The sequence below is a fragment of the Clinocottus analis genome, unplaced genomic scaffold (assembly GCF_023055335.1).
Source record: "Clinocottus analis isolate CAN_PGR_092001 unplaced genomic scaffold, fCliAna1.0.p SCAF_20, whole genome shotgun sequence".
Classification (NCBI taxonomy): Eukaryota; Metazoa; Chordata; class Actinopteri; order Perciformes; family Cottidae; genus Clinocottus; species Clinocottus analis.
In genome coordinates this window covers 9,278,482-9,291,239 of record NW_027175932.1, presented here as the reverse complement: position 1 = coordinate 9,291,239, position 12,758 = coordinate 9,278,482, and positions in this window count along the sequence as shown.

Here is a 12,758-nt window from a genome sequence, read left to right as displayed (position 1 = left end):
AGTTGCTAAATTGTTAGCTGCGAGGCCGAGCGCGAGACAAAGTGAGCGAGGGCGTGATTGTGAGCGAAATGGAGGTTACAGGGAATGGAAGTAAGCATTGCATGAATCTAGCTCAGGTTCATTTAAGACTATCAAATTTGCTAATTGGTTTAAAATGAAGCTCCCTCTCTCATGTCCAATTAGTGGAGTGTTAACTTCGGGGATAAGGTCTCTTCCCGTCAGTGTTTGCCAAATGCAGCGGCCAAGCGCTCGCTGTCAATTCAATCAGAAGCTCTCAGTAAGTCCGTCTGTCTCACTCTTAATGTAAGGAAGAAGAAATGGCCTCCCGCGGGATCCAACACATGATGATGGTTAGCAGTTTTAGAGTGCTTGGAGAGAAAGTAGGCATCGTCAATTTAGACTTGAGGTATAGAAGTTGTAAGTTCAGATCCAGTCAGAGGGGACATGTCAAGACAGCCTACCCCCCCCCCCCCCTCCCCAGAGGAACAACATCCGTAAATAAAGAAGAAGAGAGATCTCATGTAAAAGCTGCTTGTGAATCATGCATTGGATGCCTTCTTGGACTGGAGCTCATAAAAGATGCTCTTTCATGCGGCTCCTCTTCACAAACAAATGGGATATTCGATTTACAACAGCAGGTTTTAGCGGCATCAAACAGTCGAGCTGCATGTCAGCTTTAACATGCTTCCATGAAAAGGGAGTCGCAAACAATGCGCGAGGGGGAAATGTTATTTCTTCGCCATAAAAATGTGATTGTGTCGTCTCTTTTGAAGTTATTTTGATAAGGATGACAGTAAAATAATAAATGCCAGCACATCCTTTATAGATTTTTAGTGCTAGTGTGTATATATGTGTGTATATGTATGTATGTGTGTATGTATATATGTAGTATGTGTGTATGTGTGTGTGTATATATATATATATATATATATATATATATATATATATATATATATATATATGTATATATATATATATATATATATATATATATATATATATATATATATAAATAAATATATATATATATATATACACACATACAGGCTGAGTGTCCTCAGGCGGAGTGCCGAGAAGACGATCAAACTTGACTATCTAGAGGAAGTCTAGAGGAAGTAAAAGTCGTAACATTTATATTTTAATTTTAAGCGTTCATTAATGTACATTGTCCCTCTTGAGCAAATAAACTTGAATTGAATTGAATTATAACCTTGGTTGTGGTGAGTAAAAAAATCTAAGCAAATAATCCTGATGAAGCTTATCTTCTGTAGACATGGCTTAGAGGTTGGACTGACAACGTCACCATGTGAGGATGTTGGAAGAGAGCGACCCAGTCTCCAGGAACTAATGTTTTCATTCTACGTTTCTGCAAACCACGGGATGCGCTGAATGTTGTTGTTTGTGCAGAATATCAAGCAACCAAGAAGGACTTGGTGTAATCACGAATATAACAAGTGAGAAAGTCCACTAAAGGTGGATGGTGAAGGTGGTTGTTGGGTCAAACAAACTGTGATATAAACACTGTTTGTGTACCTTGTTAAACCAAAATTCTGCATTCATGGTTGTTACTTGTTAGGTAGGAAAGTCCGCTATGGGCGATTGCTATTAACTCACACGCCAGTTATGTATATGTATTATATTAACAAAATCCATGATCTTTCTTCTTTTACTTAAACCAAGTCATCTTGCCGCCTAAACTTGAGTAATCTGCTAATTTAGAATTTAGATGTGATGGGGGGAAAAAAAGTGTGCGTTTATAATTAGACAAAACTGTACGGATGGGGCTTTTGACATATTTGCGCATACTGCTGGGAGTTGCCGTCTCCAATAAGTGTGCCTCTCTTTGGGATGCATGTCTTGATCAGTGAGAGAGGAGGAACAGGAGGCTGGGAAAACAGCTTGTACAGCCGGTATAATAAGCCCCGGCTCTGGCAGAGAGTGGCAGCGCTTTATTACTTGTCTAAGTAAATGTATAATTGAGCGAGTCACTTCATCCACTGGCGCACTAGACTGTACCGCCAACACTGGCAAAAGACAGACACATTTATTTGAAATTAAATCTCAAAAACTACCAGGGAGATGACTGACGTGCATCAGAACAGCTCTGGATTCTGGGGTTCTTACAACCTCAAGGCATCCAGGCTTTTTTTTGAGGAATGGTGCAAAGCAGTTCCTGTCAGATATAAACTATATTTCCAAAAACTCTGTAAATGGTGGATGAAATTGCACTTTGCTACCCTTGGGAGGGTATTAAATAAATAAAAAAAACACTCAGATCAAACATTCCCTGCTCTTTCAATTAGATGCCATTCCACTTGAGCCCATTTGATCTCTTATGTAAAAACCCATGTGCTGTAATTAGTTCTGATTTAGTTTGTTTTATTAAAACATAGCCTAGAGGTTGCGAGGAAAGTCTGCACATTGATGTTCATCTTGGCATTTTATCTGGAAGTCAAATGTTTCGATCATTAAACTGAACTCTTGAGCAGCAATTTGATATAAAGGACGATACCTCCAGCTCATTGCTAATCAATGGTGTGATAGCAGCGGCGAGGTTACACTTACATAACTGACATCGGTGTGCACAGTTTCTCACTGATAAATGAAGAAAAAGAACCAGATATCTTACTGAACAGCTGAACACAGAGCGCCTGAACATCATGGAAAATGGAACAGAAGGAGTTTAATTTCCACAGCACTTTCTGCATCATTAACGATGTCTTTGATTAATGGTTTACATCCACCCAAAGCTCCACCTGTGAGAATCGCAATAAAGATGATCATTTGGGCCGCAGCCGCTTTCCCGATTCCCACACATAGGCACACAGAAAAAGCAAAGTAAGAGGCACAGGGGGTTGATTTCCACTCGCACCTGTACTAAAGTCACCACTGTTGTAAATATTGTGTCCTTCTAATCAGCAATTTTGGTGTCAGTGCAGAAGGGGCACACAGTAGGCGTGCTCAATAGGGAAAATAGCCTTGCATCAATTCTGCCGTTTTCTGCCGACCTCTTCGCTGTTTGTGATCCACCCATGTAATTCATCATGCAGACATTAATTATGTACCAAGCTCTTCCAGGACAAAGACTCTAATGAAGGGCCTGTCAACACAGGCCTTTCCCAAAAAAAAAACAGTGCAGTCATCGAGGAGGGAGGGGATGCTTGTGCTGAGCCCCCCCACTTGGATTTAATCCTGAAGAGGAAAGTGAAAACACTTCAACTGCATCTTCAGCACCTGCATTGTGATCATGCTAGCCACGCACACAACCAGGTGTGCACACATTAATAGATAGACTTGGACCACTGGGGGTAGAGCTAACTTGCTAGCAATCAGAGCGTGTGGATGCGGGGTGGGGGTGATAAACGATAAACCAATATCAGATTTCTCTTGCTTAATTTGCACTGAATCACCCAGACACATACATGTGCATATTTGTAAGCGGTGCTACGGTGGTATGGCTATGGTAACGACTTTGAAAACCACATTCAGACTTTAATTTTCAGAAACACTTCAAATGGTGCAATTGTATTACATCAAGCGGTGAGAAGTACCAGCTTTGTGCACTTGAATAATATCTTCTTCGACCTGCAGAATCCCCCCCAAAATCTTTGAAAACAGCAAGTTGCTGCTGAGCTAAATGAATCATGACTCCAGCCTACCTACTCCACAGACATGAGCAAAATCAAATAAAAAAGCCCAGGTTGCGTTGAACTGAAGTGCTTTCACCTGTGATATTGCTTTCACCCATGACTCTACTGGGATCTATAAACATGTGCCCTAGACAGAGATGACAAGTCAGCCAGACAAAGCACGCCCCTGCCAGCCGGCCACAGTGAGACAGAAGTGCGGAGGCGGCGTGATGGATTGAAGACGGACTCAGGACGCTGCTGCAGGTCTGCTCTCTGCTTCAGTCGGACACCTCGCAGCAGCTGCAGCCCTCGCCGAGCTCTGAGCCTCGAAGGCATGGGGAGCTGGCTCGAGGTGTGAAACTCGAGCCATAACTGAGCCGTGTGGGCTTTTGTTTCATGGCTAATTACTGCTGACTCCTGGCTCTCGTCCCCTCCCTCCCTCCCTCCCTCCCCGCTCTCTCTTCCCTCCATCACCCCTCTGCCGCCTGTGTCTTGCTGTTCACCAGTGGAAAAAGGTATTACTAATGACAGAAGAAGGTTACCCAATTCATCTTCGGGCAAAACATCTGAGAGCTAGCTCTCCTAGCGTCCTTGCGGAGTGCAGATTGCCAGAGGAAAAATACAACCCCCAAACAAACAGACACAACAGACACACAACAAACAACAAGGCTGCAACTGGAGACTGATCCCAATCTGACTCCGGTTTAAATTACTGAAATCATCTTGGTTTTCCTTTTCTTCCACCTTCTGCAAGTCGCTGCAACTCGAACACATTCATTTTTAAATTATATGGTGGTGTTTTATTTTATTAAATGGGCAAAGGATCTTAAAGGAATCTTTTTCAAGGTGGCTTCCAGGTGGTGTGCTTTCAATACAGATGCTGTGATTCATCACGGAGGATGAGAAGAAAGACGAGGGTGAGAGAAACTAGCCGAAAAGAGCTTTGGTGGTTTGAATCTTTGTTGCGGTTTGATTTGAGAAAGGCCTTTTGCCATCCTGAGTAATCGGCAGTGGGATGGCATGGCAAATGCTGCTGCATGCAGTATTAGATGACATCTGACTCTCTTGCAGTCATAGCACATTATGGTAGTCAAAGGAAAACTGTAAAAGTGTCTCTACTCCTTTCAAACAAGGTACTGTCGAAGTACCTTTGAGTATTTGACTTAACTCCACCAAAGCTGTTCAATAGTCATGAGTAAACTACTGGCTGTAAAAGGCTCAGATCTGACTGTAAAACAGCCCATGTTTTAAAGATTGGGGAAAACAGAGGCATTTACAGATGGACTTTTGAGATTTGAGGAAAATCAAGGTTGAATAATTAAATAGTTGCAGCTGAAGGTTTCTAACATACTTTGCACGAGGCAGGGTTTGTGCATGAAAATCCTCTTTTCTTTCTTTGTTAAATAATGTTAATTCACAGGTGAAATTACTTCACAATAAATGTAAAAAGTGCATTGTTTCAAAAGAGGGAAAGCCAGCACATCACATGGCAAGATTGATTGTGTGTTGGGACATAAAATTGGTATTAATCTCGAATTCTTGGCAAGATAATGTCATGGACAACAGTTAGAACACATGTGACTATTAGACAGGGTGTTGCTAGCAGATAGCGCGGATATATTTAGTTAAACGTATACAATAAGGGAGATTGGATTTAGATTTACAGAGAGAGAGGAGATACAACGAGGTGAAAAGCAAGGAGGAAGTGACTGACGCGTCCATGCTAAATAAATGAGGAGCAGGATGTCCACAGCAGTTACCGACTAAACCCTGATTAAACACGTATTAATCAGCTGGGACCGATGGTCTCACTCCAACATTCATCAGGTTTAAGCTGCTCTGCAAAGGCCAACGATGTGGAAGCACTAACACTGCCGGATTACAAAAGGTGGAACAATAGGTAACAGTGTTTGAGGTTATCCTTATTTTAAAAGGTGAACACGATCAAGTCAATCGTGTTAAATTTCACCCTTTACTATAATAAAACCATTTATACGACATGATTTTCCATAACGAAGGGACGCACGGCGTGTCGGCTGGTGGGGATTTTTAAGGCCGATGTCCTGCGCCGATCCTCTGCCACCATCTGCTCCTCCGTCATCACCGGGCCGTCCTGCTTCATGCCTGCCAGAATTGCCAAACTATTCGGTAACGCAATCCATCACAACGCTCTCTATGTTCTCCGTGCCTCCTCCGTCACTGCTGACAGCTTGAAACCCACCTCCTGTTTTGACCTTTGTGATATTCATCTCTCCACCAATTTCTCTTGACGCTCCACACCAAGCTGTCAATAACTTGTGCGGTACAGTGGAAGATGTATGGCAACAAGTCTGATTGAGTGATAGGGCCTGCAAACTGGTTTGTAGTGATGTCACTGTAAAAAGCATGAAAAACTGTGACATATGGCGATAAACATCCTCCACTTAGTGTTGGTGGTTTTACAAGGGCTTCAGTCTTGTGTGAAAGATCTATGAAATGTGGCGGCACCAATATGGATCTGTCCATAAAAAATATACTGAGTGTAATTAATTTATGTAAATTGTGGGTGAAGGTAAGGTTTAGGGTCCCTTGAGATGTGGCATTTCATCAATTTTTTGCAGGCACTTTGACATAATTGCGAGCTCTAAATCTGTGATCGGCTCCTGCGAACGCAAAACCCACAGTGGCAGCCTGACATTTATGAGGGTCACCTGTGGTACAGCAGAGCGATGTGTGGATGAAGGGGGAATCTAACGTTGACTTTGCTGAAGAGCGCATGAAATGTCCAGAAAATGACTGGTTGAACTGTATGAGCATATGAAACTGAAGCGGCGTTTAATTAGAGGCCTTGCTATTGATTGATCCGAGTAGAGGTGGGTTTTTCATGAGCTGCTTGGACTTTTGTGGAGCAATTTATTTTGCAGCCGGCAACAGGCAGAGAGGATCCATCCTGCAGAGAAATGAAGCTGTTGGATCACGAAGTTCAAGATAAGAGAGGGAATTGCAAGGAAAGGGAGGAGAGAGACAGAAAAAAACAAACAGATATAGATCTGATTTTATTTTGTTTGTATTTACCTGTGTGTGGGGTTGGGGTATACATCTCACTATAATTGACAGCCTGGAGGATGGTCGAAACATGTAGCAGGAAAATCAACAGAATACTCTGGAACACAAACAGTATGAATCTGGAAAACAAAACACAGAACAACAAGCTGAAAAGAATGACTGGTCAGCATCGCAGGCTATAATGCTGTGTGTGTGTGTGTGTGTGTGTGTGTGTGTGTGTATGTGTGTGGGGGGGGACATGATCATCCTGGCAGAGCAGTCTCAACAGCTGCTATGTCTGTGAGCAGAAGCAGCAGCATCAGCAGTGGCGGGTGAAACATCTGTCTCCGCTTCTGTGCCCTTTAGTCGGCTGCAGATTTGCAAACCCTCCATCACGAGTATCCATCTGATCAGCTGAAGTCTGAACTGTATTCAAAGAGCAAACACTGTTATTCAAATCAGAGTAGTGTACTGTAATGGAATGATGCCGCAGCAGTTTTTACGTCACAAAAGCTCCTTTACATTCATTCTGATTTACTGGTATTTTGTTTTTTTTCAGAGAATTAGGATTCGTCCTCATGTGACGGATCATATTTTTTGTATTGGTCATTAAGCATCTGACATTGATAATGTTCCTTATATGAAGAAAACTCACCTGTATTCAAAATGCTCACGCTAAATTCTAGTTCATGTTTCAGATTATAATGATATTAGCAGTTACAAACGTGTGTGTTAAGGCAGACGAGCAATATCCGTAAAACATCGCATTCATTTAGTTTGCTAAAAAACAAGGTAAAGAACGGGAAATAAAAAGAGGATAAACAAAGGCAAAAGCATGAAATCATGTGAATCTTGTGACGGCCTTGTTCAGCCACGCTTTGTAAAAAACGACAGAAAAAGATGAAGGAGTACACCGCTGCAACTGCACAAAGAGAGAAACGGATACGTCCATCGACATGACGTAGAAGCGAGAGAAAGGTTTAGTGGCGGGCACGCTCGCTAGATTTCGAGAACCGCGTCGTTTCTGCGGTTTCGCCACCTTTGTGACGACGTGCTCCAAAATGCCAAATGTTGTTGAGTGGAAAATAACAGATAACACGCTGCCAGACTGATGTAACACATTACTGTCACAAGGTCGCAGAAGGTTGACAAGGTCACAGGTGCTTTTCAACCTCATGAGTCTCAAATAGAATTCAAATAATATAGTTTTTGTCTCGTAATTTCCTTCGACACAATGCATATACGTAACTTTTCAATCTGTTTGATGCTTTCTCCCTGATACATCTTGGCCTTGGGCCTCGCCTGCTTCTCCAATTTGCATAAATATGAGGAACTTGAAATGCCAGTGTGAAATGAAGCCATCTGATGAACTCATCCCGGGTTAGCCACGAAATCCATTAAGTTTATTAGGCCGGCAGCGGGCGCAGGCCACCATTCGAGGTCAGGCACGTGAGACTCGTCTGCTTGCATCTGGCAGATAGCTGAGCAGACATGATCCAAACAGATACCTGTGTATGCATGTGCAGCATGTACACAAACATTTGTCAGCTTTTTTGCAGACACACATGCTTGTATAAATGCACAAATGGATTGCGAAGATTAGTCAATGGAAGTGAATTTTACACACAGTCCAGTCTGTGACTTGGTGGATGTTCAGTGCCGTGATTCCTTTAGCACATCGGTGCATGCCAACAGATGGAAATGGCATTCAAAGCATCTGGAACTTCAAGAGCATCTGCTCCATAACTTAATTTGATTATCATATAACTTTGCTCCATGTGTCAACTGTAATGCTGACCCAAATGTGTTGGGGGGAGGGAGGTTCTTGTAGTAGTTTTAAAAAAAAATATTATTACATAAAATAATATCAAATATCCCATGAATAAATGATTAATTATACCACAATATTAATTAATGTGTGTATAGACCTTTTTATGGGCCTGCATATAAGTAAATATGCTATTTTTTGCATTTTATTTGATGTAATTATTTAAATTTTGCAGCCATTTTAGGTTCCATAAAAAGAGAAATCATTGGAATAAAGCCATCCTCATGTCTTATAACACCATACTATCAAAGTAAAATACGATATAAGGTAATAATGACTGAGCTCGCGTTGTCATTTCATGTACAGGTACCGACGCAGTCAGACAGCCGCACAGATGCTCCCGCTTGTAAAGACACAACAACTTTGTTTAGAAAAATTGCTTACAGTTGGCCTACAATGTGCCAGTATGCCTCTCCACCTCTCTGTTACTCCCCCAGTTAGCCCCAGTTCATGTATACGACTGTGAATATAATGTATGAGTAATAAATTGCTTCACTATTATATTTAGCTTCTTCCTGCTATTTGCTCGTCTTTATTCTATTGTCTGCAGCAGCGGGGCTGGAAATGGATCTGGACTCACCCCAAAGGAGTTCCAGCAGTACAATTTCAGCAGGAACAGAACCCAAGTTCAGGGACGACCTCAGTAAAGGGATTTGAGCCTCTCAGGCGGCGTTTACTCACAGGTTAGGATTACAGCCATTGTTGGGGCGTTTGGCTCTACCAGTCAGGTGGGAGGCTGCGAGGCAGCGCTACCTGGGAGGCTCAGCTCATGTCAACAAGTCTCCTTTCATGGCGTTTCACCTTACTTTAGTACAAGTGGTAGCACAGCTGGTTTTACCTGCATGGCAGCGTAAAGAAATGCAACTGGATGTCTTTATAGTCCAGTGTGTGCTTTGTCTTTGTTCAAAATGGACTGCACAGCTCATTCATATAATCTTAAGGCACACAGACCAGCGTAGGCCTGACTAACTATTCAGTAGTTACAGCACACTTTTTGGTCCGACTAGACATCAGGATAATGTGTCTGAGGAAGCTAAAATGCATTGATTTAACAGCCTCAGAAAGGTTGAATAACTGCTCCATAATGTTCCCGTTTATAAATCAAGGGATACATCTATCAATAAGATCGCTCCCATAAGAGTGTCGCACCATCAGAGCACTAAACATGTTTAGAATGTATAAACGATGACGCTGGAGACAGCGGTTTGTGACTTTCGTCTCCCTCTCGCTGTTTCAGTCCTATGGACAGCGCCGCACCGAGACAGGCACCCGAAACCCCCTCAGAGCGCCCATGTAGAGGTGGAGGAGAGATGAATATGAATATGAGAGCGGAACAGGAGGAGTGGGTGAGGCGGATATTTATGGATGTGCAGGAAGTGGCGCGGGTGAGGAGGTTGGATTTTGCATCATAAAAAGAGATTTCATTGCATTGAAATAACAAACCAGTGAGATATCTTACCCCCAAGCGATAGTTTGGAAGGGCGCCATAGTGGAGTTCATCATTGATTATTCTGTTAGGATTAAGGATGACATACACCCATGACATAATTGCTCTTAGAACAGAAAGAGGCTCCAGCTAGACTTTCCTCCTGTGTGGAGACTGTGCTCTGCCAAAACATCCTGTTTTATCTCCCAAATATGTCCAATTATAGAAGCAAGGCACCTTCAAACTGTCGTTTCCTTTTGCCTTCAACCAAATTCAAAGACTCCAGCTGGAGCTGGGATCCACCATGTGATCTGGATCACAGCATCGGTGTTACAGGTGTCATGCAGACAGGCTACCAGCAGAAACTAAAACTCCCTCTCTAGAGTCCCATATTTTGTGTGTGTGTGCCTTACAGTGCTGAGCCCACTACCATGACAGACAGCTACAGACAGAATCAAATCGAGAGTGCGGTGTTGACACGGATGAAGGGTGGTAGTCGCTCAAGAGTGAGTCGAACAGTTTTCAAAACTTGGTGTATGGTTACACACAGAGGATTTCGACACACACACACAAGCGCGCATGCACACACAACATTGCTGGAGGTAGTGTTGGAATGAGTAAACATCGCTGCCATGAAGCCAACGAAAAACAGTCTGGTCATCCAAACCAGGGAACTCTGAGATAGTGAAAGTATCTTAAAGTAAAAGCACAGCGTGTGTGTGTGTGTAGCATCCCGACCAAGATGTCGTAGAAACCTTCAAAAATCATTAAAAAAAAGAGACGCACAGACAAATTAAAGTGGTAGAAATGAAGAAATGTTTGCGTTCCCCTCCAAGGCATGGCCGTTGCGTTTGATCTCAGGAGGAGCGTCACGCGGGGAAAAAAAACGGCACCACAACACCTCTCAGTAGCAATCCTCACTCTTCCTCAACCACCGAGCATCCTTCTCTCATCTCAGTAGAGAGAGACGGGGGTTGATATAAACAGGGGGGGGGGGGGGGGGAGATGAAGAAACGGTAAAGTATGATTTATGAACACTTCTCTTCCTCCGGTTTCCACTCTCCCCGCTGCGGTGGTAAACAATGTTGAGTCCTCCGAGTGTGTACAGCCCTTCTTTCATTCCGCCTATCTCTCATGCAAACAAGCGCAGCAGGAGAAGAGAGCCCTCCTCTGTCTATACCTGGCTCCTCCCCTCCTCCCGCCTCTTGTCTTTTAGCCCAGGGATATATTTGTGCTGACTTCTTAAAAGGCCTTGGGGGTGTCACTTGGACAGAGTGGATGGGCCTAATTGCATTTGGCAAAGTGGAAGCAAGATCTGTACAAGCGTAAATGGATTAAATGTTGTTGGTCTTTTTTTTTCTTTTTTTTTTTTGTCCCTGCTTCATTCAATCTCAACTGTAATGCACGTCTGTCACTTTGAAAAACGTCACTTTGTGTGCTTTCAACATTTCTTCTATTTAAGCTGGTTCAACATGTGTCGTATTGACTAGGAGATGCTGACACTTGAACAATCTAACACCATTTAGGGAACGGTGTAAACTCTCAGACCCCAGAGATTCATGTTGGAAATTCATTAATTTCACTGCGAGGGGTACATCATTATGTCCCCTTACTGTCAATACTTCCACAACCAGAGTGTGAAATTGTATGCAGAGCAGCAGACGCCTACTCACGCGATTCTTGTTTAGTGCTTTTCATAATGGAAATCGATGCGCTTGATGGTCATAAATTGTATTTGATGATCATATGATTTCATCTCTACAGCTACTCAAATTCAATCAACTGTCAAACGAAGGCGCTTTGTTTCCCTTGTTCAATATCAGATGTATGGCTTAATGGCAGTTGCCCCCGGGTGAACAACCTCATCTATCAGCTATTTACACTGTAGTAAGAGGTTTTGTGTCCAATATGCACTTAATATTTCCTGGCTACACTCTTTGTGACAAGACAACAGCGGATTTATCTGTGGTGTAAAATCTACCGTCAACATTCGCATCTTTTGCATCTATAGTCAGATTTGTATGTGGAAAATAATAAGTTTAGCTAATAAATAGCATTGTATTGCTGTGAGACTTTGAATTGCCTTAAATATCAACATTAAAAACACCTTTGTGTTAAAGTCTATTTGTTGACAATTTAGCAAATGTGCCAAAACTTAGCTGGTGTTTTTTTTGTTGCTCACGAAACCTCCCCTGCCATTCCTCACCTGTCCATTCGCCGTCACTATTGAGTTTCCCGCCTCGCATCATCACCTGCCTAACCAGCTGCTCCTCATGTGAAATCACCCTCAGCATATATAGAGGACAGATGTTTTAATGACCATCTGCCACCCGTATCCCTCAGGTTTAATTTCTCGGTCTGGCTACTTCTTCATTTGCAACTGCGATCATGCCTTTTGACCTATAAAGAGAGATTTCTCCCCCTGAGTCTGCTTTTGGGCACCGGCTCCGTGATTTAGTATTGCACTTCCTCGTCCTCTCTACCCCCCTCCATCGCCCCTCCTGTGTGACCTTTCAATTGTTTGCCTTGGCAGTCTGCATCTTGGGAGGGGTGTCATGCCTCCTTGTGAGGGTGATAATGACTGTTATCGTGAATGTGAGGATGCACACGGTGGAAAAATATTACCGAGCCATGTAGATATGGGCAGAGATGGGAGAAGAGAGGAACAGCATGGCTTAGCAGCACAAATGCTGGTAGACTATACAGAGAGTGTTGGTTAAATATACCTGTCAGCAGGTGGTACTTTACAGGCTTCCCACCAGCTTTAAAAGTTATCGACACACACAGTTCTTCATACAATGGCTGACGGTGTGTGACAGGAGATGTTTTACCCGGTATTGGAGATATAATG